The sequence below is a fragment of the Coturnix japonica genome, chromosome 20 (assembly GCF_054131305.1).
Source record: "Coturnix japonica strain WE chromosome 20, WE-NBRP24, whole genome shotgun sequence".
In the NCBI taxonomy this organism is placed as follows: domain Eukaryota; kingdom Metazoa; phylum Chordata; class Aves; order Galliformes; family Phasianidae; genus Coturnix; species Coturnix japonica.
Window position 1 is genome coordinate 11708650 of NC_140682.1, and position 21087 is coordinate 11729736.

The 21087-nt window shown below is 52.4% G+C and overlaps 1 long non-coding RNA gene and 1 pseudogene across 1 annotated transcript in view; one reads left to right on the forward strand and one right to left on the reverse strand.

Moving 5' to 3' along the window:
* LOC146757656 (uncharacterized) overlaps positions 1–21087 on the forward strand; it is a 594671-nt gene that overhangs the window by 438142 nt on the left and 135442 nt on the right. The gene's annotated exons all lie outside the window — the stretch shown is intronic.
* LOC146757665 (uncharacterized) lies at positions 10662–12690 on the reverse strand (annotated as a pseudogene).

Genomic DNA, 21087 nt, shown 5'->3' on the forward strand with positions numbered 1-21087 from the left:
CCATCCCTGGCTATGGCAGGAGGATGTGGGGATCTCAGGCCTTGCCCTCCCCCACTGCAGGGACAGGGACCTCAAAAGTCACCCTGCCGCCTTCTTGTCACCAGCCAGCTCCTCTTTCCCAAAGCCAGCGTCCCTCATGCAGCCCAAAACAGAGCTGAACTGCAGAGAGGAGGAGTGGGGACAGAGATGGTTTCAGGGCGGGTTCTGGGAAAGAGGTCTGAGTTGAGTGCTGCTTGTGAGCGAGCCAAAGGCTTGACGGCGAATCTCCTCTTCCTTCCCTACTGCAGTGAGATTTGATAACACTCCAACATACATCAGGCGCCTCAGCACTGCAAGTGTTGATAGAGAGCAGTTTCAAAAAGTAAAGAACAGACTGCGGAGGGAGAGCATTGCCAACAGGTGAGGCTGGAGGCTGTGGTCTGGGATGTGCATGGGGGTGACCCAACAAGAGCCCATTCCCTAACTCCAAAGGGTCGCTGCTTGTTTGTGGCCTCCCGGGAGTGCCGGGATGGGGATGTCAGGAGCCCCCCAGTTCACAGGGCTGGCCCCTCTCCACATCACCAGAGAGCCCCGGGGCAACCGGTCAGCTGTCTGTGGGGAAGGCTGCATTACAGCCCAGGCTCCTGGCTCAGGCTTGAGGGATGTGGCTTCAAAGCCATCAGCCACTCAGGCGGACCCCTCCCGCTCTGTCCTTTCAGTGTTCTGCCACCCATCTGGGCAGTGCCCGTAGCCCCAGAGCAGCCGATGAGCTGCCAGCTGCAGGGCCTAGAGGGAACAGAGAGCCAAGAAAACCTGGCCCGAACAAGACGTGTCAAGTTCCTCGATGAAGAAGGAGGAGCAGAGGAAGCCCAGCGTGAGGCCTCATGCAGCCAAGAGCAACCATCTTGCTCAAGGGCCTCATCCAGCCTATCCTTAGAGTCCCCAGACAAACCAAACATGCTGGCGCTTCGGGCATGCGACTCAGTGAGACTTCTCAGGAAGAGGGTTAAGAAGATCAGGGAGGCACAGGAGCAACCAAAGGAAATGGCAGCAGCACCTTCTTGTGGTGAGACCAGCCGTCCCAAGAAGTCCACCCGCAACAGATCTGTATTGCTGCCACCCATAAGGGAAGAAAATGAGTCTCCCACTGAAAAGATGGCAGCAGAAACATCTCGTGGCGAGCCCAGCCTGCCCGAGGAGCCGCCCGTTGTCAGATCTGAGTTCCTGCCAGCCATAAAGGAAGGAACGGGGTCTCCCAGGGGTCAGTCTCCAAAGACCAAAGACCCACCCCGCAGGAAGGGCACACACTACCCACGCTGATGCGGGCGTGGGATGTCCAGGACAGTCAGAGCTCCACTGGAGGCTGCGAAACAGCTGCTGAGTTCCATCTGTGCCACTGAGACCCATTTGTGTCATTCCTGCATGCCACCTCCCTGAAGAAAAGCAAAGGAACAAGGAGAGAGAGCGAGGACTCTTCCAAGACCCCTTGCCTCTTTAGGAGCAAAACCCTATAGCTGGAAGTGTTTGAGGCAAGGGATAAAAAATGTCATGGCTTAGTAATATTGCTATTCTATAGCAATATTATTGCTACATCTATATTATTATATATCTATATCCATTATCTCTATCTATTAATATATATGTAATATATAACTATATCTATTATACATCTATATTCTATTATCTACAGAATATTGTATTCTCTTGCTATTCTACATCACAACATCATACTTAATATAAACATCTAAATACAAATAAACAATCATAAAAACACAATATGCACACTGGTCTGTATACATATATATACACAGAGTTACCGATTGCACTGCCCTAGCATCAGATTCCCTTGTGGTATACAATGAACATCCCACCTAACCCTAACCCTCACCCTAACCCTAACCCTCACCCTAACCCTCACCCTAACCCTAACCCTAACCCTATCCCTATCCCTATCCCTATCCCTATCCCTATCCCTATCCCTATCCCTATCCCTATCCCTATCCCTATCCCTATCCCTATCCCTATCCCTATCCCTAACCCTATCCCTATCCCTATCCCTATCCCTATCCCTAACCCTTACGCTACACTATTCCTAACCTCTCCCTTCTTCTAACTTTCCAAGCCCCTGGACTGGCCCATTGCCTTTTGGCCTGGCAGGGCACCTGGCAGGCTGGAATTTGGCCTTGGAGGCCTTCCTTTGCACTGTGTTATGGAAAAGGGAAGGGAAGGGAAGGGAAGGGAAGGGAAGGGAAGGGAAGGGAAGGGAAGGGAAGGGAAGGGAAGGGAAGGGAAGGGAAGGGAAGGGAAGGGAAGGGAAGGGAAGGGAAGGGAAGGGAAGGGAAGGGAAGGGAAGGGAAGGGAAGGGAAGGGAAGGGAAGGGAAGGGAAGGGAAGGGAAGGGAAGGGAAGGAAAGGAAAGGAAAGGTGTGGGGAGAGAAGGGAAGGTGTGGGGAGGGAAGGGAAGGGAAGGGATGGGAAGGGAAGGGAAGGGAAGGGAAGGGAAGGGAAGGGAAGGGAAGGGAAGGGAAGGGAAGGGAAGGGAAGGGAAGGGAAGGGAAGGGAAGGGAAGGGAAGGGAAGGGAAGGGAAGGGAAGGGAAGGGAAGAGAAGGGAAGGGAAGGGAAGGGAAGGGAAGGAAAGGTGTGGGGAGAGAAGGGAAGGTGTGGGGAGGGAAGGGAAGGAAAAGGAAGGGAAGGGAAGGGAAGGGAAGGGAAGGGAAGGGAAGGGAAGGGAAGGGAAGGGAAGGGAAGGGAAGGGAAGGGAAGGGAAGGGAAGGGAAGGGAAGGGAAGGGAAGGGGCATCCAGTATGTTCAGTGGGGAGTCGGGAAGATTGTGAGCCTGAAGTACTCAGCCAATGAGGAACCGGGGCAGAAGGAGATCAGCGTGGAGTAACACGGCCTAAAAGATGCAACGCTGCTTTCTGCATGCTCTCCTGCTTGCAGGGGACCTGCCATTGCAATTGCCAATCAAAGCTGCTTGATCACAGATAGCATCCTGGTCAGTGATCTGGGTGTTTCTTCACTGGGCACCAGAGGGCAGAACTAGTAATCAGAGCCCCATTATCTGACTCAGTTCTTTCTGGGGTGCCACGCAGCCACAGGACTTTTTTCTTGAGACCTAATATGGTGTTTAGAGGGCAGTGCTGCATGATGGGGTACTGCATATGTTTCAAGCTGCCCAGCGGTTGCCTCCACCATGGTAAGCACATAATGATCTAGACAGGCTGGATGGCTGGGTTGAACTCAGTGGGATGAGGTTCAACAAGACCAAGAGCCGGGTCCAGCACTTCGGCCACAGCATCCCCAGGCAAAGCTTCAGGCGTGGGGCAGAGCGGCTGGAAGGCTGTGTAGAGGAACTGGACCTGGGGGCATTGATCGATGCTCAGCTGAACTTGAGCCAGTGATGTGCCCAGCAAGCCAAGAAGCCCAACAGCATCCTGGCTTGTATCAGAAACAGCACTGGCAGCAGGAACGGGGCCGTGATTGTCCCCTTGTACTCAGATCTGGTGAGGCTGCACCTCCCAGATGTGTCCACTTTTGGACCCCTCACTGCAAGGAAGACATCACAACCCTGGAGTGTGTCCAGAGAAAATGACTGCGGTCATCTGAAGGCTTTGTTGGTTGTCGGAGGGCTCCACTGACTCCACTGGTTGTCAGAGATGTTCATTGAACATCACAAGGCTCCATTAATCAAGGAGGGGAGTCACTGGTCATCAGAGGGCTTCATTGGTCATCAGGAGATTAGAGGTGTCCGTGGGAGGGGTTATGCGAACTTTGCTTTGGATAATGGGGTTGGGGTATCGATGCAAGAGGCCTAAAGCAGACCCAAAGGAGGGCCAAGTGGCTGCAGTAAGAGAGCAGCTAAAAGGAGGGTGATGTGGTCACACTGTGTCCAAGCAGAGGTGGATCAAAGTGTAACAGGTTTGGGAGGAATTGTATGGAGGAGCAGAGAGAGAGCAGAGGGAGGGTACTGGGGCTGCTTGGCAGCGTGAGGAGCTCCATCCTTTAGGACTTTGGAGCAGGTGATGTGAGAGAGGGTGGGGAAGGCCACAGGGGTGCAGGACATGGTGTGCATGGCATGGAGCTGGGGAAGCCTCCCAGCACTTTGATGTGGCCACAGCCAGGCAGGGACAGATCCCAGCAGTCCCTGCTGAGCATGAGAACAAGGACACAGACACACAGCGTGTAGCTTTGCTGAGGGATTTATTGATCATCATGGGATGTCACTGATCATCAGGGTCTTCACTGGGCATCAGAGGATGTCAGAGGGCAGCACTGGCAAGGAGGAGCCTTGTCCCTGCAGGGTTTGTCCCCAGGGACTCAGGGCAGGAGAAGGACTGGCAGCAGCCAAGAGACCCGGGGCAGGACGTGGGTCCCCTGGGGACGGAAGCCACAGCCCCTGTCCCAGCTGCATGGTGACTCTGGGCCATCTATAGGGCACTCTGAGCCTGCCCCCTCCAGATCCGTTCCTCTGCACGACCCCATAGAGCGCAAGGGAAGGGCTGGAGGTGACAGTGCCCAGGTCCTGCTGGAACAGGCCACGGACAGTCCCCTCCATGCCATCAATTAATTCCCAGCCCCTGATGCCCGGTCCTCAGGGCTGCGGAGGCACCCAGGGTCCCCCAAGTGCCCTGTGGTGCAGGGACCCATTGTGAGCACTAGAACAACGTGGCCAAGTCACGGTCCTGTAACCTGCTCAGCCCCAACTGCCCCCCATTGCCTCCTTCCCCTGCCCATTGCTCGCCAATATCAGGAGGGTGCCCAACAGCAGCCTTAAGGCCCGAATGGTGCCCCAAGGACCAGGGAACTGAGAGAACAGCAACACATCCCAGCCCCATCCTCGCCCCAGGGTCACCCCTCAACTCACAGCTCCAGGAGAGGGAGAAAGCAGAGATGGGTCAGCACTGCCAGGTGGGGCAGGCAGCAGTGCCAGCATCATAATGGGCAGCTGGCCGTGATGTCACCGCGTTGCCGTGGTGCCGTTTGTGACACGGCCACCCGGGAGGGGGGTGAAGGCAGAGCACCGAGGAGGGTCCTGCATCCTGAAGGAGCATCTGGTACAGAGCAGACGCATCTGAAGGATGAGCTCCAGCATGGCCGGTGCCAAGAAGGAGCAACCCAGAATGAGCAAGAACGGCCCCAGGGTGGGCCATGCCTCTGGACAAACATGTAGTAATACTGAAGGTACACGGACCCACAGCCACCACGGGAGCGGTGCTGCAGCCAGTCTTGGGATGGAGATGACACTTTCCATCTGCCACCTCCCTCCTGCCCAGCAGTGGGAGAGGGGTGCCGGGAAGCGGCAGATGCAGAGTGTGACCTGCTTTTCCTTTCATCTGCAGAGCGAGTTGCCGTCTGGGATGCGGTGGCCGCCTTCGTACACAAGCAGCTCCTGGTGCACAAGGTGCGTTTCTTGGCTGCCAGGTTCCTCCTCGCCCTGTCCGGCTCAGCCTGGACTTCCTCTGCGTCTTCCCCTGCACACACGGCAGGAAGCTCACACCACGTTTCCCCGCTGAGCTGCGTTTGAGAGGGAGGGAGAGGGGAAGGAGAGGGCTGTGCAGCCCCAAAGCCGTCCCCGCTGCCCTGGCTTGTGCCTCTGAACAGCAGGAGGGGGCTCCTGAGCTCTGCCCCCGCACAGGACCACCTCCAGCTCTTCCTCCAGCCAGCCCATAATGCGTCCACCCTTTCTTCCTCCTCCACTCGCAGGGGGTCTGGATTCCCACCTTTGGCTCCTTTGACATCATCTCCAGGGAGATCAGGATGCAGGACAGGACCGTGACCCTGTGCTGGCCCGTGTTTCACCTGGCCAGCAACCTCATAGCTGTGCACCACCTCAAGTCCCGCAGAGGGTCCCTGCCAGGTAGGAGGGGGGATTAAACCCTTGCTGGCTTCATGGACAGGGCAAACAGGGCCACCACATTCCTTCTCAGAAGCACACCTCCCCCTTGCAGGAGCCCATCCAAACGCGGGGCCGTTATGGATGATGTCCCTTAGTTCTAGGGAAGCAGCTGTGGAACAGCAACCGTATCATCAACCCCGTCCCTGGTATTTTCTCAGTCGACAGGAAGGTGGAGCCCCTGCAGTGCAGCCAGGTGGCTGCAGATGCCTCTGTGAGCTGGCAGACAGTGCAGAAGTGCATCCAAAGCACCGTATCGCTGCTCTCCAGCTGCCTGCGGAATGGGGAGAACGTGGCCGTGGTCCTGAAGGACGTCGGAGTGCTCCTCATTGACGGGCTGACCTTCCAAATGAAGTTCTATCATGACTTCCTCGAGAAGCTGTCAGGGAAAGCGAACTTCAGGAGAGCCGTTCGCATGGTGAGCCATAGGTTTCTCCGTGGTCCGGGCAGTCCTGTGAGCCTTGATGAGCTCACACATGGCCCACTAGGACCTGGGCCTGAGCCGTGATCTGAGCCGTGCAGGTGCTGCGGTGCTGGCAGCTCTCCCTGCCTCGGGCTCCTCGTGTTCCCTGTGCCTCAGCTGTGACCAAGATGTCCCACAACCTCCCTGTTCCTCCCCTGCAGGCCCCTTCGCTGCTGGACATGGGGGTGTCCCGTGTGACACCGGTGGCTTCCCTGGTGTTCTCAAAATGCCTTGTGGTCTTACCCAAGTGAGTATTTTTCTGCTGCTTGATGCAGCTGCTCAGCTCTCATTCCGTAGCGCTTGTGCCTCGTGTCCATCGGTGTTCTGCCCAGGAGGATGTGCCAGAGAATCACAGAACGATTGGAGCAGGCAGGAACCCTAAAAGGGCACCCGGTCCCACTGCCCTGCGGGGAACAGGGACACCTATCTCCAAATGAGGTTGCTCTGAGCCTGGTCCAGCCAGGCCTTGAATGCCTGTCCGGGCACCCAGCACCTCTCTGGGCAAGACATCCCAGTGCCTCACCACCCTCCAGCTAAAACCTTCTTCCTCCCATCCAAAGCCAGTCTTCCCTCTTTCCGCCTGAAACTGTTTCCCCTCCTCCTATCCCAAGTGACCCTGCTAACGGCTTTAGAAAGCCTTCATGCAGCATGAAAACGTGCTTGCGAGCAGGCAAGCAGAGAGAGCAGCAAGGATTGCTGTTGCACTGCGTCACACCGCTCACTGCCTTCTCCTCGCTTACAGGTTTCAAATGGAGTTAGTCTCCAAACTGCCGCCCATGCGATGCCGCAAGTCCTCCGGGAGCTTGTTTGGGGCACAGAAGTCAACAGAAGAAGAGACTTTGCCACCTCTTACTGGGAACAAGAAAGGTAAAGTGGCTTCCAGCTCCTTTCCACAGCATGAGCAACCAACTGGAGGTGGGCAGTCCCTTGCTGACCATCAGCCCAGGGCTCTCACTTGCAGCATACCATCCTGCCGGCACAGCACGGCCTCTTCCCCTTAGGTTATGGTTGGCCTATCCAAAAGGAAGGTGCTGGGTGTGACGTACCCCCATCCCTGGCTATGGCAGGAGGATGTGGGGATCTCAGGCCTTGCCCTCCCCCACTGCAGGGACAGGGACCTCAAAAGTCACCCTGCCGCCTTCTTGTCACCAGCCAGCTCCTCTTTCCCAAAGCCAGCGTCCCTCATGCAGCCCAAAACAGAGCTGAACTGCAGAGAGGAGGAGTGGGGACAGAGATGGTTTCAGGGCGGGTTCTGGGAAAGAGGTCTGAGTTGAGTGCTGCTTGTGAGCGAGCCAAAGGCTTGACGGCGAATCTCCTCTTCCTTCCCTACTGCAGTGAGATTTGATAACACTCCAACATACATCAGGCGCCTCAGCACTGCAAGTCTTGATAGAGAGCAGTTTCAAAAAGTAAAGAACACACTGCGGAGGGAGAGCATTGCCAACAGGTGAGGCTGGAGGCTGTGGTCTGGAATGTGCATGGGGGTGACCCAACAAGAGCCCATTCCCTAACTCCAAAGGGTCGCTGCTTGTTTGTGGCCTCCCGGGAGTGCCGGGATGGGGATGTCAGGAGCCCCCCAGTTCACAGGGCTGGCCCCTCTCCACATCACCAGAGAGCCCCGGGGCAACCGGTCAGCTGTCTGTGGGGAAGGCTGCATTACAGCCCAGGCTCCTGGCTCAGGCTTGAGGGATGTGGCTTCAAAGCCATCAGCCACTCAGGCGGACCCCTCCCGCTCTGTCCTTTCAGTGTTCTGCCACCCATCTGGGCAGTGCCCGTAGCCCCAGAGCAGCCGATGAGCTGCCAGCTGCAGGGCCTAGAGGGAACAGAGAGCCAAGAAAACCTGGCCCGAACAAGACGTGTCAAGTTCCTCGATGAAGAAGGAGGAGCAGAGGAAGCCCAGCGTGAGGCCTCATGCAGCCAAGAGCAACCATCTTGCTCAAGGGCCTCATCCAGCCTATCCTTAGAGTCCCCAGACAAACCAAACATGCTGGCGCTTCGGGCATGCGACTCAGTGAGACTTCTCAGGAAGAGGGTTAAGAAGATCAGGGAGGCACAGGAGCAACCACAGGAAATGGCAGCAGCACCTTCTTGTGGTGAGACCAGCCGTCCCAAGCAGTCCACCCGCAACAGATCTGTATTGCTGCCACCCATAAGGGAAGAAAATGAGTCTCCCACTGAAAAGATGGCAGCAGAAACATCTCGTGGCGAGCCCAGCCTGCCCGAGGAGCCGCCCGTTGTCAGATCTGAGTTCCTGCCAGCCATAAAGGAAGGAACGGGGTCTCCCAGGGGTCAGTCTCCAAAGACCAAAGACCCACCCCGCAGGAAGGGCACACACTACCCACGCTGATGCAGGCGTGGGCTGTCCAGGACAGTCAGAGCTCCACTGGAGGCTGCGAAACAGCTGCTGAGTTCCATCTGTGCCACTGAGACCCATTTTGTCATTCCTGCATGCCACCTCCCTGAAGAAAAGCAAAGGAACAAGGAGAGAGAGCGAGGACTCTTCCAAGACCCCTTGCCTCTTTAGGAGCAAAACCCTATAGCTGGAAGTGTTTGAGGCAAGGGATAAAAAATGTCATGGCTTAGTAATATTGCTATTCTATAGCAATATTATTGCTACATCTATATTATTATATATCTATATCCATTATCTCTATCTATTAATATATATGTAATATATAACTATGTCTATTATACATCTATATTCTATTATCTATAGAATATTGTATTCTCTTGCTATTCTACATCACAACATCATACTTAATATAAACATCTAAATACAAATAAACAATCATAAAAACACAATATGCACACTGGTCTGTATACATATATATACACAGAGTTACCGATTGCACTGCCCTAGCATCAAATTCCCTTGTGGTATACATTGAACATCCCCCCTACCCCTCACCCTAACCCTCACCCTCACCCTATCCCTATCCCTATCCCTATCCCTATCCCTATCCCTATCCCTATCCCTATCCCTATCCCTATCCCTATCCCTATCCCTATCCCTATCCCTATCCCTATCCCTATCCCTATCCCTATCCCTAACCCTTACCCTACACTATTCCTAACCTCTCCCTTCTTCTACCTTTCCAAGCCCCTGGACTGGCCCATTGCCTTTTGGCTGGCAGGGCACCTGGCAGGCTGGAATTTGGCCTTGGAGGCCTTCCTTTGCACTGTGTTATGGAAAAAGAAAGGGAAGGGAAGGGAAGGGAAGGGAAGGGAAGGGAAGGGAAGGGAAGGGAAGGGAAGGGAAGGGAAGGGAAGGGAAGGGAAGGGAAGGGAAGGGAAGGGAAGGGAAGGGAAGGGAAGGGAAGGGAAGGGAAGGGAAGGGAAGGGAAGGGAAGGGAAGGGAAGGGAAGGGAAGGGAAGGGAAGGGAAGGGAAGGGAAGGGAAGGGAAGGGAAGGGAAGGGAAGGGAAGGAAAGGAAAGGGAAGGGAAGGGAAGGGAAGGGAAGGGAAGGGAAGGGAAGGGAAGGGAAGGGAAGGGAAGGGAAGGGAAGGGAAGGGAAGGGAAGGGAAGGGAAGGGAAGGGAAGGGAAGGGAAGGGAAGGGAAGGGAAGGGAAGGGAAGGGAAGGGAAGGGAAGGGAAGGGAAGGGAAGGGAAGGGAAGGGAAGGGAAGGGAAGGGAAGGGAAGGGAAGGGAAGGGAAGGGAAGGGAAGGGAAGGGAAGGGAAGGGAAGGGAAGGGAAGGGAAGGGAAGGGAAGGGAAGGGAAGGGAAGGGAAGGGAAGGGAAGGGGGATCCAGTATGTTCAGTGGGGAGTCGGGATGATTGTGAGCCTGAAGTACTCAGCCAATGAGGAACCGGGGCAGAAGGAGATCAGCGTGGAGTAACACGGCCTAAAAGATGCAACGCTGCTTTCTGCATGCTCTCCTGCTTGCAGGGGACCTGCCATTGCAATTGCCAATCAAAGCTGCTTGATCACAGATAGCATCCTGGTCAGTGATCTGGGTGTTTCTTCACTGGGCACCAGAGGGCAGAACTAGTAATCAGAGCCCCATTATCTGACTCAGTTCTTTCTGGGGTGCCACGCAGCCACAGGACTTTTTTCTTGAGACCTAATATGGTGTTTAGAGGGCAGTACTGCATGATGGGGTACTGCATATGTTTCAAGCTGCCCAGCGGTTGCCTCCACCATGGTAAGCACATAATGATCTGGACAGGCTGGATGGCTGGGTTGAACTCATTGGGATGAGGTTCAACAAGACCAAGAGCCGGGTCCAGCACTTTGGCCACAGCATCCCCAGGCAAAGCTTCAGGCGTGGGGCAGAGCGGCTGGAAGGCTGTGTAGAGGAACTGGACCTGGGGGCATTGATCGATGCTCAGCTGAACTTGAGCCAGTGATGTGCCCAGCAAGCCAAGAAGCCCAACAGCATCCTGGCTTGTATCAGAAACAGCATTGGCAGCAGGAACGGGGCCGTGATTGTCCCCTTGTACTCAGATCTGGTGAGGCTGCACCTCCCAGATGTGTCCACTTTTGGACCCCTCACTGCAAGGAAGACATCACAACCCTGGAGTGTGTCCAGAGAAAATGACTGCGGTCATCTGAAGGCTTTGTTGGTTGTCGGAGGGCTCCACTGACTCCACTGGTTGTCAGAGATGTTCATTGAACATCACAAGGCTCCATTAATCAAGGAGGGGAGTCACTGGTCATCAGAGGGCTTCATTGGTCATCAGGAGATTAGAGGTGTCCGTGGGAGGGGTTATGCGAACTTTGCTTTGGATAATGGGGTTGGGGTATCGATGCAAGAGGCCTAAAGCAGACCCAAAGGAGGGCCAAGTGGCTGCAGTAAGAGAGCAGCTAAAAGGAGGGTGATGTGGTCACACTGTGTCCAAGCAGAGGTGGATCAAAGTGTAACAGGTTTGGGAGGAATTGTATGGAGGAGCAGAGAGAGAGCAGAGGGAGGGTACTGGGGCTGCTTGGCAGCGTGAGGAGCTCCATCCTTTAGGACTTTGGAGCAGGTGATGTGAGAGAGGGTGGGGAAGGCCACAGGGGTGCAGGACATGGTGTGCATGGCATGGAGCTGGGGAAGCCTCCCAGCACTTTGATGTGGCCACAGCCAGGCAGGGACAGATCCCAGCCGGACGGCTCCGGCCCGCAGCGGCTGCAGCGGCGCTGCCGTGAAGGGCGGCCCCGGCTGCGGCAGCGCCGCTGTCTGAGGTGAGAGCCGGGCGGCCTCGAGCCGGCTGTCAACGGCTGCTCCCGCCTGCTGCGGCTCAGCCAATCGGAGCCGGCGGCGCTGCCGTTGACCAATGAGAGGCCGGGCGAGGGGCGTCGCGTGGCCCCTGGTTGGAGGCGGGTGGGCAGGGGGCGGGGCGGAGCGGCGGTGGGGGAGGGGTTTAGGGGTGCGCGCTATTCTAGCAAGAAATGGGATGGGATGGGATGTGGGATTGGGATGAGGGATTGGGATTGGCAGGTGAGAGGTGGGGTTGGGAATGAGATTTGGAACGTCGGGTTGGGATTGTTGGCTGTGGGATTGCGAAAATTGGGATTGGGGTGCGAGGATATGAAAAGGAGATCAGAAAATGGGACGTGTATGGGATGGACTCCAGAAATGGATATGGGATCGACATGGGAAGAATATGGGATGGATATGGGATGGGGTATGGATATGGGATGGGGTTGGGATTACAACTGGATAAATATATGGAATGGACGTGGGATGGATGTGGGAATACGGATTTGGAATGGATATAGATACGGGGTACAGGATGGGGATAGGATGTGGGGACACAGACACAGGATGGGTTTGAGATGGCTATGGGGCTGATATGATGGATATGGGATGGGCTATGGATACACAACAGGATATGGGATGGGATAAAGTCATGAGATGTGGACATAGGATGGCTGATCAGATGGGGCTGTAGTGGTTATGGGGCCATAGGGGCTACAGGATCAGGATGCTGCAGTGACCTCTGTCCCCAAATTTCCCTCCCGCTGTGACACATGGAGTCCCACAACTATTCCTCTTTCCTTTATTCACATATGGGGGCCGGGGGGGGGCATCCCCAATCTGCCGTTATCAAGAAAGAAATCTTAATAAGAAAAGTAAGGGTTGTCACCCCCACCCCATGGGAACAATGGTGGTCTGTGGGGGTGGACACAGATGAGGTGCCCTGAGGAGTGTCCCCAACTTTGGGCTGTGACACCACAGGGGTGACACAGGTATCCCCGACTTCATGGTGTGACACTGAGGGGGTGTCCTCAACCCTGGCGTGTGGTGTGGGTATGTCACCAACTCTGGCATGCGACACTCTGAGAGTAACATGGGGATGTCCCCAGCTATGGGGGTGAGGCACCGTGATGCCGTATCCCCATTTGCCCCGGGAAGTCCTCGAGCTGGTCATGGTGTTCCCAGCTTCAGTGCAGTGTCCCCAGGGGGGACCTTTTGTCCCCTCTGCATGATGGTGACACCCAACGCTGGCTGCCAAAAGTGACACCCAATGACGATGACACTGCATCACAGAACCTGCAGCAGCTCCAAGTTTGTGCTACATGTCCTACGGTCACTCCAAGCTCTGGGACAGGTCCTGCTGTCACTCCACCCCTCATAATGAGCTCTGCAGTCACTCCTGCTACAGGTCCTCTAGCTGTTCCAAGTACTGCAATAAGAAAATGAAACAAATGCCTATCAAGGGAGGTGCAATATGCCAGGATGTACAGCCCTGTGGTTGCTCCAACCCCTCCAATGAGCCAAGTGGCTGCTCCAACTTCAGTCACAGGTCCTGCGGTGATTCCAGCTCTAGCAATGAGTTCTGCAGTTGCTCCAACTCCTGCAACAGCCCAACAGCCACTCCAGTTCCTACAGTGAACCTTGAGGCTGTTAAAACCCCTGCCACATGTCCTGGACTTGCAAACAGATATGCATATGTATTAGCATCTTTGCATGTATTTTTACATCTGCATACGTTATATATATGTGAGAATATACCGTAAGTAAGCATGTGTTTATATATAGAGATATAGATCTATGTCATAATCATAAGCATAACCCTTTTCTTTTTCTCTGTCTTAGTAAATAGCTTTAACCCAACAAATTCTAAACCACAGCACTGCCGAGTCCCTTACAGATCTCCTTGGGACTCTTGAAAGGAATGAGGAATAGAAGATTAGGGAGCTCTTTCTTTCTTCTCATTTCCTAATCACATCACAGCCTCCTGGATATTTTCCTCTTTACTCCAGCTGCTCTTCGAGACCCCAGCACCAGCCTCTGTGCACTTCAGTTTGTCTCAGAGAAATCAGCCTGTTTACAGGACAAGTGAACTGTTAATGTCTGCAGAAAACAACTATAACTTAAGCTGACTGTATCCATTTCGGTAGGTGAGGCTGAAAGCACAACCTGTGTGACTGTTCACAAAACAAGCGACTTACTGAAGAAATATTTGGGAGTCTCAGAGCTGTGTTGAAAGTTGACCACCCGTTTTAGATTTCTGCCTCCAATCCTTATTCCTTCCCTAAGAACAGGAAATGGAAAATCCCTGCCTTGGCTCTCCTCTTGCAAAGCACCCTTACAACATTCAGTTGTGCAGTGGAGCTGTGATCCCCCTGCCCCAGGCAGCAGCTGTGGCAGCACAAGCCCTGCCGGGGGGCTCCTTCCCCCCACACGTCTCCCCGCAGCGCCCTGGGCAGCTTCCCGAGCAGGATGACTGCTGACCCTGGCAGGCGGCAGAGTAAGATGTATTTTTCACCAGTGGACAGACTGATTCCAGAAGCATGGCTTTGAGTTGCAGTATCAAACTCTATAACCCAGAATTAGGTTATAAAGCAGGAATACGTTTATTAGGCACTGAATGCAAAGGGGATCACACTTCTCTTGCACACCAGAAAACAGAAGTGTTACCCATTTGAAAGCCAAGCTGATACATATTCAACAGATTTCCTGGAATTCATCTACATATTCATTATTTTCCAGGAAATCACTTACATTCTGCCCCTCCCTCCAGCACATGGGCTGTTTGTAGCTGGGTTCTTCCTCCGGAGGTTGTGGGGATGAAGTCAGACGTCTTCCTTGCAAAGGCTCAAAGTCTTCCTCACTCCGTCCTTTTTACCCCATCATGTTTGATTGAACTAGTCTGTTTCTGGACGGCTTCTTGGGCTATGTTCCTTTTAGTATGCAGGATGTTCTTCCCTTATCATAACTGCACATCCTACTTGGTTATGGGCCCACATACCTGACTTTTAACTTTGAGATTTACTCTTTTACTCTATCAGTTTACTAACAGATCGTGGTTGCCTAGCAGAAGTGCAAATGCCTCATCTGGAAATCTCTCTGTGCGGAGCGCTGCGGGGCACTGGGAGGCAGAGCGAGTCCGGTCCCGATGGGTTGCGGCATTGCGGGCAGTGCCCGCATGCACCAGGGCGCGGACACAGGTGGGGCGTAGTGGTGGTTGGTGCCTGCGTGCACCAGGGTCGGTCACATATGCGAGACATATGGGTCATGGGTACTTGGTGTGTGCGTCTGTTCTGTGTACCTGGGCTGTGAATATCCAGAACGTAGGGGGTGGTCCCCTGTGGCACTAGTTTTGATGATGAAACTGTCCAGCATTACATCAAGGAGATCTGTGATCTGTTCAAGATTTCCCCATATTTTGGCCTGAATAGAAGGATACATCTGCATTTCATTTATTGTCGTCGTTATAGGCTTAGCAAGGATAGCAGTGACTCGCTGGCGCTGTGCATTGTCATTGTGTTTGCTGAATCAGACCAGACTGGACAGCCAGGGAGTCGTATACTCCAGACAAAGACGTTTCAATTCAAGACTAGATTTGTTAAATCCTGAAATACACTCTTTCAAGCACTCTAGGGTAAGACCTCTACAGTGCCTGTCCTTGCTTCTTTCACTTCTGCTCAACCATGTGGCATCTAATTTCTGGAAAGAGTTGGCCACTTTGACTTCCCACCAGGAGAATGGCGTGATATGCCTGGCCTTATCATCTGTAGGGGACTCTTTCTCACCCTGCTCGTTTGGGGTTCAGCTCCCTGGCTCCTTTTATCACAAGGTTATCCATTTAGCTGACCATGGGAAGCCAGTTGATGTTATCCTTGATGATTTCAGTAGAGCTTTTGAAACTGTTTCTGACTGCACCCTTCTGGGCAGAATGTCCTGCATACGGATAGACAGAAACAGAATGTGGTGGTTGAGCAGTTGGCCAGTAGGTGAGGTCCAAATGATTAGAGTCAACAGGTTCCATTGGGCTGGTAGATGGTCACTGTCGGGGTTCCCCAGGGCTCCATTTTAGGGCTGCTTCTCTTTCATGTTTTTGCGGATGACTTGCATGAAGGACTAGAAGATGTTCTGAGCAAGTTTGCTGCTGATACCAGATGAGGAGGTGCTGTTGCTTCCACTGAGGGTGGAGAGGACTTGCAGAGATATGTGGACAAGTCAGAGAACTGGGTACCAGTTGGTACTAAGCACCAAGTGCAGAAAGTATAACAAGTGCCTGATTGTGCACCTGGGTAGGGGCAACCCTGGACATACACACTGACTGGATATGGGACACTGGAGAGCGGTCTGACTGAATAGGATTGGGGGTCCTGGTCAACATCAGATTGAACATGAGTCAACAGTGAGCCCAAGCAGCCAGGAAGGCCAATGGTCCCCTGGAGTGCATCAAGCAAGGTATTGCCAGCTTAGTGAGTGTCACGGGTTACCTAGATTTACCTTTGCCCGTGACAGGGGGCAGCCGCCCTGTAGGGCCCCCAGCCCAGAGAAGAAGGGAAAGGGGAATGGGAAAAAGAACAGCGGCAGCAATCTAAGGAGGAAAATTTATTTTACTAAATATGATATCGGAATACAAGATAACACAATATAATACAATATGATTGAGGCTAATAAATCAAACAAAACAGAGAGAGAGAGAGAGTCCCCAGAAAACCGAGAGGCCTACTGTGAACTCTAGGTGACACGACTGGAATGCTTCCCACTCCCCGAGAGTCCAAGAGAGAGAGAAAACTCCAGCCTGGGAGCGAGATTATATACGTCCTCCTCCCGTGACTTATCTCTGACCGCGACGTCAGATGTGCCACGGACATCCTACAAAAATGACCAAGGCGAGGAGGGATGCTGCCAGGCACAGTAGTTAGTGTAGGAATAGAATGTGTTTCCTGCTTTAGAGATGGAAAAGGAGGAATTAGCTATCAAAAAGGGAAGATCCACAAAGAGAAGCAGAGATTGATTCTCAGGGCCTGATTTCTACTCATGGGTGGAAGTGATGTTTATCATGGATAAGTTGTTTACTGGACAAGAAAGAGGCACCATTAGGTGGGCAGCTATGCAAGAGTAGGAATGGAACACAGAAGGAAGGTTGGGCCCTGGGGAGAGGTGGAGAGAGGAAGGATCCTGAGGATAAACTGTACTGGTTGCTGTCTCTGTCTTTGTGACTGTTAAATTTCACACTTGTGAAAGTGCTATCTAAGAAGCTGTTACGGTACAAGGGGTGTCTAAGAAATATCTAGAAGACCCCCTGGGCTGTGTTTTGGCTCACTGAAGAGTCTTTGCTGGCGAGCCAGGGGGAATACGGAGTAAGAAACCAGGATCATAAATGAAGTTCTGGGACCAGTTTTTATAATTAAGTATCCTAATTGTGAGACCAAGTGCTGGGTGTTAGTGGGAAGTGAAGAAAGGTATTGCTTGATTATTGATGGTACAATGGAAGTGTAATGGAGGTACCAAAAGTGAATAGTGGAATTGTGGAGGAAAAAAAAACCACACACACACACACACACACACACACAAAAAAAAAAAAAAAAAAAAAAAGGCAAAAGGGGTAAGGAAAAGCGGTGAGTCAGAAATTTAATATCTTTCTAAGTCTGTGATCTGCTCTAGCCAAAGTAGATGCTGCGGGCATGAGAACACATCCTCTGCACTGTGCCCCCCGCCCCTCCCCCCAAACCTCAGAATCAGCACTCTCTAAGAGGGGGAGAGAGTAAGAGAGAGAGAGCGAGCTGTGGGCCAGAGACTCTTATAGAAAACAAAGTGTTACCTGCGAAGGAGAAAAGACAGGGACATTGGAAGCGAGAATAGTCTTTCCTCCTCGGTTACCTGAAAGAAAGAGAGAAGACAAATTCTGGTCCTGAAAGAATTAGAAGGGTTATAAAGGAGTGTGAAAAAGAGGGTAAGAATCCACTGAAGGCTGCACACGTTCAGCTCAACATAGCAACCTATGTTTGCTGACCAATAGCAATTAGCACATTAGTTTAAGAACCAATTTATTAGTTTAGCAAAAGGAATCCACAAGCTACAGTTGTAAAACTGTCCATTTCAGCTTTACTGGGTGAAGAGTCTTGTTTTTCCTCAATAATTTTACACTTGGTGATTTTGCCTCACAATAAGGACTGCATTCGCAACAGAATTCTTGTGTCTTTTGCCTCAAAACGGGACACGGGCATTTTCCTCACGTTCCACATGCATTGTTTTTAGAAAGTGGCACCCCCTGGCCTAACAAGCAATGGAAATCTTGCAAACCGGGGAAGAGCGGATGGAAGTGAGTCAGAGGTTTCAGTGATGAAGCTGATGGTGAACAAATGGGGAAGAAGTAGGTGGGCGCTCGACCACCCTGGATACCACTGAGCACACCCGGAGCTTTGCCCTCCCCCCTAAGCCCCCCCACACCTCACCAGGAGATCCCCGAGGGCTCTCCGTTCCCCCCCGGCTTCTTTGCCCCCCACCGCCCCCGAGGCCCACTCAGGCTTCAGGCCCTGCGTGTACAGGCCGCGTTGCCATGGCGACAGCGCGCCTTCCCCCCTCTCTGCGCGCACTCGAAACTGCCACCACGGCGACAGCGCATGCGTGACGACGTCGGCATAGCAACAGCGCGTCAGCGCGCCTGCGCCTGTGCTCGTTGCCCGAGCGGCGCCAGCCGTGCCGTCATCACCCCGCGCCCCGAGGAAGAGGCGGCCGTGCCGAAGTCGAGCTGCTCTCCGCACTGCTGCAGCGCCGCCGGGCAACCCCGGGGCTCCGAGCGCCGCCTCCGCTTCTGCAAGTGGCTGTTCTGGGGGAGGCCTGAAGGGGTCCCCTCCGCGGGCGCCGCGAGCCGCCCTGCGTTGGCCCCGCGGGGCCTCTGTGGCACTCAGGGCTTCTGTTGGACGGCGGGATGTTCCCTGTGCCTCCTCCCCTCCCAGGGGTACCTCGTTGCCCCACCCCACGCCCCCATTCTGACCCCTAGGCTCCCCTATCTGTGCCCCCCCCGCCCCCGTCCTCCCGTCCCCGTTTCTGACCCCTACAATACACTGTCGTCCCCCATGAGTCTTTGTTTTGTGACTTACTTAGAGAGAAAGAGGCGTCGTTATTTGAGAGAACGGGCCGTGGTGGAGATGTTACACGACCCCACGTTTATTCCTCAGAATTCTGATCCAAATTCCAGTCCAAACCAAGGCCATGATCCTGAGAGAGTCAGGCGTACACCAAGTATGTGGCATATGTGCACAAGGTCTGCACCAGGTGAGTATGGCGGTACATGAGCAGCAACGTCTGGCAGAGGGCAAAGAAGACCCCTTTGAATGAAATGATTACTAAGCTTCATGACTTTGAGCTACGTTTAACCCCTCTACGTGCTTATGTTTCAGCCCCTGTGAAAGTAACTGAAAGACTGGATAGAGTAGAGAGTAATCAGGAAGGTAGGATGGAGGAACTGTCTGCTGTGCTTCATCGTGATGAGCCCTGTGAACCCGTGGTGAGATGGGACACAGCTGATGAGGATCAGGATGATCAAAACAGCCTGCTGGAGGGGCTGATCAAACTGGTTTCCTCCCAGCCTGCATCATCCAGTGTCTCAGCTGTTAAGACGTCCTCCTGGCTTGCGGAATCAAACTCTATAATCCAGAGATGGGTTATAAAGCAGGTATGTTTATTCCAGCGTTGCGCAGTGCCAGGTGCAAGGGGGATAGCTCCTTCAAACTTGCACACCGACTTGTAAAATCGGGACACAGTTATAGGTACATTTAATACATAGTCAATGATTTCTCGGAATTCTGATACATAGTCAATGATTTCTTAGACTTCTAATACATAGTCAATAGTTCTAGGAATTCTGGTACATATTCAATAGCTCTTTAGCATACAGACCCCCTCTTGTCTTTAGCATGCTGACCCCCTCTTGTTCTTATCAGGGGGAATGCAACTCCTCTTCTGGTCGTCCGTGAGGTCTCACTCCTTATCTGCATCCTCCCTGCTCTCTCAGGCCCCTTGTTTCTTTTACTTGTTACCTTTAAGTTTCTTTTACTTATTTCTATAAACTACCTTTAAGTTTCCTTTACTTGTTTCTATAAACTACCTTTAACTATCCCCCTTTTAGCCCCCCTTTATTCCGAATTCCAGCAGAGCTTCTGTTTCCTGCTTCACTGTTCATTCCCCCCTTTTCTTCAATCTAGCAGGATTTCTCTCCTGCTAGATCATTCCTTTTCCGGTGTGTGGCTAGCTGTTCTGCTATTCCCTTAATTGCACTTTTGTATATTTTATATGTAGTTAATCCAGTCTATGTTCTTGTTGATTGTCATCCACCAAAACAGTGACTCCAATCCTGCAGCAATTTGATTTCTTGCCTTAAATTTATCAGGGACACCTCTAGGTACCCCAACTAAATCTATATACATTTCTTTTCCAAATGCCAGGGTGAATGGTATAACTAATTGAACAAGTGCACAGGTGCCTCCCCAGTTAGATGGTTAAGCTGGACCATAAAAATCTTTCCCCCACAGTACCACCGGAGATTTGCCCTGGAGATTCCCAATCTTGAATAATTTCCTGCTGAATCCTCCATAACATCCAAGACCTCATCACTGCATAAGGAAAAGTTTCCTATAGGCCTGGTAGCCTTCACACCCTGCTGTGAGAGGCAAGCTGTATGGTTACCTACTGCTGTAGAGAGCGCAGGAGGGATCTTGACATCTGTATCAGGCATTGGAGGAAACAAGAGAGAGGTCTGCACTCTCTATTTCCCCAGGCAGTTTTCTCTTGATACAGGGCAATCATGCATCACATTCCCTTGGGGTCCTTGGTCCATCCCAGCAGAATGGGTACCACCTGAGCTATTGGCCGTCCCGATGCACAAGTGTAGCAATTGCTATGGTTGGGACTCTGGACAGTATACTTAGTCCATTCTACCCAGGCATTAACGTCCCCATATCTTGTTTCAGTTTCAAATGTTTGTCTAAGATCTTTTATCTCCTTAATTGTCATAACTGCAGGGTTTTCAGGAAGATTTTCTACCCCTTTTTAAGCTCTTCCCTATCCTGGACATTCTGGGTATTTTCAAGGAGTGTCTCTGTCCAGCCTCAATTGGCAGTTGTCCACCATACATCATTCCATACACCACAAGAGTCCCTTATTCATATCAAAACTATCAGTTGGTCCCTCCCCTGCATTATTGTCAAATTTCACCTTTTCCAGATAATTATCAGGATAGCAAATGGGTACAGCAGTAAAAACTTTTTTGTTACAAGGAAAACTTTTTGTGAGTATTGGTTCTATATAGGTTATAATACTCTCCCACTTACATATACAATTCATTTACCTATTCGAGGAGAAGTGAAAGGTTAGTTAAAATAATAAAAAATATATATGCATATAAAAAAACTTTTCATGATTTCCTTCTAATTCTTATCTTTTAAAGGTTTTTCTATGGCCACAGTTCCCACGCCTCAGGGCTAGTGGATACCTATACCAGTGTGTCATAAGTCCATCCTTTCTCGGCTGTCCTCACAGCTGTTTCAGTTGTTAGGAGTACTTGGAATGGTCCTTCCCAGTC